Source organism: Geospiza fortis, unplaced genomic scaffold (assembly GCF_000277835.1).
Source record: "Geospiza fortis unplaced genomic scaffold, GeoFor_1.0 scaffold361, whole genome shotgun sequence".
NCBI lineage: Eukaryota > Metazoa > Chordata > Aves > Passeriformes > Thraupidae > Geospiza > Geospiza fortis.
This window is the reverse complement of record NW_005054356.1, coordinates 1,644,889-1,652,047: the sequence shown is the minus strand read 5'-3', so window position 1 is coordinate 1,652,047 and position 7,159 is coordinate 1,644,889.

The window sequence follows — 7,159 nt, the reverse complement described above, 5'->3', positions numbered from 1 at the left end:
CTGGAATGCCTTCTTCCCTGCATGAGATGCACATGCTCATTGTTTCATTTTTGGTAGAGAAAAGTGGTTTCTTTTGTATTAATAATTTGTTAGGTCAGCTGCTTTGATCTTGCACTAGGCTTGCTGGAATTGATTATATTTTGTCCTAACAGAGCTTCTCTATTTGGAGATACATTGGTATTGGAGTGTTTGGAGTGCAGATTATCAACCATTCCAGCTAAATTTTTAATAACTTTTTTCCTGGTAAGAAGTTGTTAAAGAAGCTCAGGATTAAAGCCACCATGTCTTTTTGTCTAATGAGTGGAGCTCATCAGAGAGACTCAACTTTCAGATACTGTCAAAGGGGATTACACAATCTCAGAATGGTTCAGGTTGAAAGGGACCACAGTGAGTAATCTGGTTCAACCTCCCTGCTCAAGCAGGGTCATCCCAGAACACATTGCACAGATTAATTTCTGCAGAACATGTTTGAAAGGGCAAAGTGTCATGTATGTAAAAATGTAATGAGGTGTATGTTATATCATTGATCCAGAGCATTTTTAGCTGAAAAAATATGACTAGTGCAACTTCTGAACACCACCAGTTCTTTCTCATGAAAGTTATAGAATTGAACAAAAATTAAATTTGATAAATATTTCATTCTTAAGCTTTGGAGCAACCTGAATGTGCTCTCCAGGTTTTGGAAGGTGTCTTCATCTGACCCTCTCTTGAAACAGTCACTTAGCTGACTTGCCAGGTTCTCAATCTGTGCTGCGGGTAGCTTTGTAGGATATTTTATATACATGCTGAAAAGTGGCAGTAGGTGCCCAAGTAGGTGAAATTTGGAAGCTGACATTTAGTAGCATTTAGTAATCATACTACTGAAAATTGTTATAGGTGCTTTGAAAAGTTCTAAGACAATTCTAACGACTTTTGCTGTTACTGTGAAGGTGAAGACTTTGTTTTAGGTCCAACAAATCACTGCACTCCAGATCCCTGCTGACATCAGTGAGACCCTTCCTTTAAGTGCTGCAGGATCAGACAGTTAATGGTTTAGAGGATGTTTTATGCAGACTGGAGTCTTTGATGTGTTGCTTTACATTTAATGCTACCAGCCTGCTCAAGAAGGATTATTTACTTGCTTGGGAAGAGGGTAAGAGGAGAGGAGACAGACCTACTTATTGATTTGGAAATCTAATCCTTCAACCTGGTTGAGGGAGAGCTACAATCTTGGTAAAAGCTTCATTTTAATTATCAAAAAGTAATTCATGGTGAAAATCTTGAATGGTTTAAAAGTTGGCCTCAGCAAGATTTTTTTTTCTTACACTGTTAAGGTTAAATTATTCCTTCACATTAGTGTTTAGTTCCAGTATAACACATTACTAGTTGGAAAAGGAAGCTTTAGCAATGATGTTTGAATTACTTGCTTGTGAAACAGTCTTTAGTGTGTGTTAAGGATGGTGTAGGCTATTTGTGGTGAGCTGTGTCAGCAATCTGCACAGGAATGGATGATTTACAGGACAGAAGCTGTCAGAACAGTGGAGCTGCTCACCCTGGAGTGAACTTCACTCAGCAGCAATAGCCACAGACAAACAGGGCAAAATCATCTCCAAAACAAGGAGAAGCTGCATAATTCACTGGCTTCAACTTCTACACTGCCTGCTCATTTTGTAAAAAGGCTTCACGTATCCTTCCTGAATACTTACAGCCTCTAAAAATGGCTTTTTGGTTCATAGTTGAGAGAAAAGGACAAACTTTCTTAACTTTTCTAGCAGGGAGTCATTGTACAGCCACCTGAGATGGTTTGTACATCCCAAGTCTGTTACTCAAAGCAGAGGAATTGTATACTTGGAATTAAGTCTCTAAAATTCTGCAAAAAATTCCCTATAGAAAACTGTTGTTGTTTCATGTTCAGATCCCATCTCTGGTAGTAGATCATAGCCTACTGATGGTAGGTGACAGAAGATTTACAGAACTATGACAATGGTGTGAATAACCGATGTAAGATGGAAATACAGGTTCTAGTATTAAAATAATCATTTTAGGTTTCCTTTGAGCCATATGGTTCCAGCTTGTCAAAAGGAATATGCTTGAAAATACATATTTGTATATCATACAAAAATTCAGGTGCCAAAATGTAATTCTCTAAAATTATTTTAGGCCTTCTGACACTAACGTTTGTTTCTGAAAAATCCCTTCTGATATTCTGAAGGTCTCAAAAGCCTGAATGCAAACCACTTCTTGCTCAGCTACCATCAAAAATGCACAACTTCGAAAAAATTGAACAAGCATTACCAGACTTTATCCCTAAAGTGTCACAGATACAAATCTTTCAAGGATGTAAGACTATCCTGAAATCCAAGAATACAGATGAGCTTAGCCTTTGACATGTCAAAATCTTCCTAGGGTCAGCTTTTTCCTCCTTCCCCCCTCCATTTCCTCCCACCCAACCCTGAATTTTTAATATAGTGTTGTCAGAGTGTACATGCTATAAAGAGCTATTCAGAAATACTTAGAAAAGTTCTAATGGCTGACAGTTACTTGGTGCTCCCTATTTTACATGAAGAATCGAGGCAGTAGGATGAGTTTTCTCACTGTAGAATCAAGACTTCTTAGAAGAAACAATTTTGCTCTTCCTGTTACATCTGCCTTCAAATTGATGTTCCTAAATTTTTGCTTAAACACTAAGTATAAATTTTATTTAAGGAGCTAATTACCTTTGTAAAGATTTTCTTTTGAGAAGGTTGGGGTTTGCTTTGCTTGGCTTTTGTTGATGTTTTCACATACGTATTGTCGAACAAACCAACTTTTTCAAATGTTGAAGGACACAGACCACTCTTCTGTCATGCTCTTCATCACTGTGGGTGTGATACTCCATCCAATTGTTGCACTTGAATATTCTGTAACTCTGACACCTTGATAGATTCACTGCTACTATCTTGCCTCACTTTTACTCATGTTACAGTATGTATTTCCTATTAAATCCATTATGTTTTCTTGGCTATTTGTTCTTTGTTTCCTTATGGGATTTAGACAAGGATAGGTGGTGAGTGTCTCTTTTGCCACAAAGTCCTAGAACTATCTATCACAGCAGCAAATATTTGTGAGCAAAAGGGTAATTCATTAGCACAGCCTTATGAAACTGTCACAGCAGCTGAGACCTGTGCCATGACTGTATTTTACCACGTAATGAAGGCTAAATTCACCTCGAAGAGCAAGTTATTGTAAGCCTCTAGTCCACTCTTCTGTATTTTAACTTTCTTTCTTGTACTTCCTCTTTCTGAAACTGTGTATCCAACACTGACACTGTGATGGTGAGTTAATTGATTTTAGGCACAGAAATGGATTGCGTTTCTGTAGCTAAGATGCTTAAGACTTCCTGGCAATCTTCCCACTTTTACCCCTCACACTGAGGACAATGAAGAAAAAAAGGTTTTTTTCTGAATGAGAAACTGCATTTGTGTGTTCAGGACACAAAAATAAGCTGATATGCATAGAGCTCTTGCAGTGTAGTAAATGTTTGCCTGTAAAATGTGTAAAGGTTAACCTTTGTGTCAGCAATTCTTGTCACTCATAACAACATTCTGCCTTTTCATTCTAGGATGGGTTAACCTGTTCCAAGGGTTGAAAGGTCTGTGCCTTCTTACTCTATTATCTCTTACTAAAACAAACTTAAGCCGCTCAAAGTTACAGAGCATTTGCAGCACTGTAAACTGCACAAATTCCCACCCATTGCTTCACTGCATGAAGTGTAGTCAGATTACTAGTGATGAAATATTGTAGTGATGAATTCCCAAGCTTATGAATGTTTTGAGACTTTTTTTAGTCTTCTCTTGGGCTGGTCCTGAGAGCGTGTACAGGTTTGTCTGTATTGTTGGTTTGTAGATGCTAATGAGGGAAACCAGGCTTTTGTTCTCTCCTTTTTGTTTGAGTCGTTACACTCCCATATAGTGCATAGAATGCAAATAAAGAAATGTTGATTTGACATAATGTAAACAGCCTTTTCAGCCTAAGCATTCATAATAAACTTTTATAGTGTAATAACATGCTAAATCACTACCAGTCTGATGTATTGTGCAAAAAAAAAAAGGTGTAAACATTTTATTAATAAAATGCTTTGTTTATAAATATGCTGACTTGTTTATAAATGCTTCCAAAATTCTCCACATCTTAAAAAACAGTCTCTATAGCAATATAGTTATAGAAGAGGAATGTAAGCAATAGCTTACATGTACAAATGACTGGAATAGCTGTTTTCCAGAAGTCCTGACTACTGGTGTGCAGAAACTGGAGCTTCTCCCTGGTCTGTGTGCACACAGACAAAGGCAGAAGATCCTGTGCAAAGAAGGGATGGGGGCAAACAGCAGAGAGAATGCAGCTTTTGTGTAACTCTTCCTTTCTTTGCAGCACCATGTCTGAGAAACTGCAGGCCACACACAGGCTTGTCTAGCAGGGCAAGGCCTGACAAATTCTATCAGGGCCAAGTTGTTTAATACATTGTTTTTACCTTAGACTGCACGAAATGCACAGTTCTCAACTGCTTAGGCCAGGTTTCTGTCAATCAAAACTATAAAGTGCTTTTAATATCTGCATAGTGTCATGGGCCTGTTGTGCTGTTCTCTTGTTTGTTAATACAGCCAGCTGGTTGGTAGCTTGCTTTTTTTAAACCACTGCTCTGGTGCTTATGTAGTTCTCAAAAATACAGATTTGGCTGCAGTTAACTCACTTGTCTTACATGATGCTTAAAAGATGTGGTTTGGTTGCTTTAATCTGGAATGCATATCTAACCCGTTGAATTAATGGCAACCTTCAAAAGCTAAATAAACATAAAGTCCTGTTTCTGAACTGCTGTTTCACATGAAAAGGTCGGGTACAAGTTTTTACCTAGCAAGTGGCTGCAGTTCCTATGCAAGAAACACATACCATCTCATCTTTTGTTTAACAGAGACCTGGAATAATTTAAATTCCTTGTTACCTGCAATTTTGAAATTATGCTCTTAGATGTGAACAAATTGCTTTTGAATAGTGCAGATGGGTTTGTCTAAGATGGCATGAATGTGCATCAGGGAGAGCATAAGAAAGGTAGACACAAGGAATATGCTGGAATAGAGAGAAAAAAACCATTTGCATATGTTTGCATGGGGAATCTGAGAACTAAATGCAAGCCACCTGGTTTGCACACACACAATGAGAATATTTCACTTTCATATTTTCCTAGGTAGAAGTTTTGCAGCCAATGAAGTTGTTGTTTAAAATTGTTTCAGTACAAAGCTTTCAGGTGCTGTCCAGCATTTCCCTGCAGTATTCATTCAAAAACTCTCATGGGCACGAAGTTGCCTTTTGATCTTGCGGCTGAATTGTCCCCAGTGAGAGCTGTCTGTGGAACAGGGATGGGGTATTGCAGGTGGCCTCCATGCACACCCAGTTCAACATTAAATGTACACGCATTATTTACATGCAACAAAAACCTGACAACCTACATTCATTAGACTTTGTAAATTTTGAACTTAAACAATGCTGTGCTTTATAAAACCTTCAGCCCGGCTGGAAACCGTGGGCGAGTCCTTCAAATACGAACAGGTAAGTTCAGAGCTGCCAATTAGGGCAAGGTGATACACCTTGGCAACTCCTTTAAGAGGTGGATCATAACGCTTCAGGGGCTTCTTTGTACTTCTTTTAGGAAAAGTAGAACTCGGAAAGGTCTGGGCAGCAACACTTAATGGTTGTTTACTTTAGGGCTTTTATTATGCATGACTATATGCTGTGTAAAGCTTTCTCTCTTACTCCTCCCCGTTAGTTTGCAAATAACTTACTGATATGGATAAAGCTTGTCTTTTCTACTAATTACTGCTCCAAGACTGCCTGGCTTGCAGAGAGAATCTGTTTATAAAATAAAACTTAAGAGATTAGGTAAAAGAAGGTAACCTTCCCACAGTACCAGCCAAGAAAGCTGCAAAGTATGAACTCAATTCTCTCCTGACTTGAGATCTGAAATGTTATGACATAGCCTGTAGTTCAGGCTAAGAATTACTCCCTCACACCAAGGAGCAAAAATAATAAGACCATCCAAATCTAGTTTCCTGGAAAAGAAAATGCACCCCTTTATGATGTTATGTGACCATTATTTCCCCAAAAGAGCAGGAATTTAAAGAGCAAGAGCAGTATTTGAGTGTATTGCCCTGCAGTGCTGAAGCTTTAAAAAGTCAGTCCCATTATCCTGGCTGGAAGGAGTTGGCAGGTTTCACTTGTATCATGCAAAACTAAAAGTTTTGTACTAAACACAGGTATGGGTTTGGTTTGTTTTGGCATGGAATGAAAGACAACAGAGAACAAAAAAGATGAAATAGGATGGGAGGTGGTAAAGCACATGAGCAGAAGAACAGGGATTGTGGTGGACAGGAGCAGCTGAAGGTGTGGTATAAACGCTGCAGATGTGCTCAGAGCAGTGAATGCCACTGTCCTGCTCAGGGGTGTTAATTTTAACATACACATCACTCATTTGACATTGCTCTTAGTGCCAGAAACAGAACAACACTCTTGTTGTAATTCTAGATCTTTTTAGCTACCTTACGCATTTCTGGCATTTATTAAGTCAAATAACGTGACACAAAGAATTTGTGTGAGGGAAAGGTGCACTGCATCATGTAGATTTTACTGGTGTGAGAAATGAATTTTCTTTGGAAGCTTTTTATTTCTGCAAATGGCATGTCCTCCTGAAGTCATCTATGTATAAAGCCCAGTATGTTTAAAGTCCAATTAATACTTTTTAGTGTATGTAAATTACCGGTTTCTAAGACCAGCATATTTCTGCTGTTAAGAGGGGCATCCCAAACTCATGCCTCTGACAGGTTATAGCAATACTTTATAAATTCTTAGGAACTTTTCAAATGTTTAAAACAACCGAGGAGAGAGAGGAGCAAAAAGCGTAGTGTTGCCGTAATTACACTGGCCTAAGGCTATCAATAAAGCTGCACTCTATATTAAACCATGCTGTAAATTTCAAAGAAATGTTTTAAAACATTGGAGTAAAAACCAACCAACCAAAGCTAAACACAAACAAAAATTCCCAAAACACAACCACCACAAACCACCTCAAAACAAACACAAAAACCCCAATGAGTAACCCAAAACTTTAAAAAAGGGGAGGAGGGATGTCTTAAAATCTGAGGTGACGTGAAGT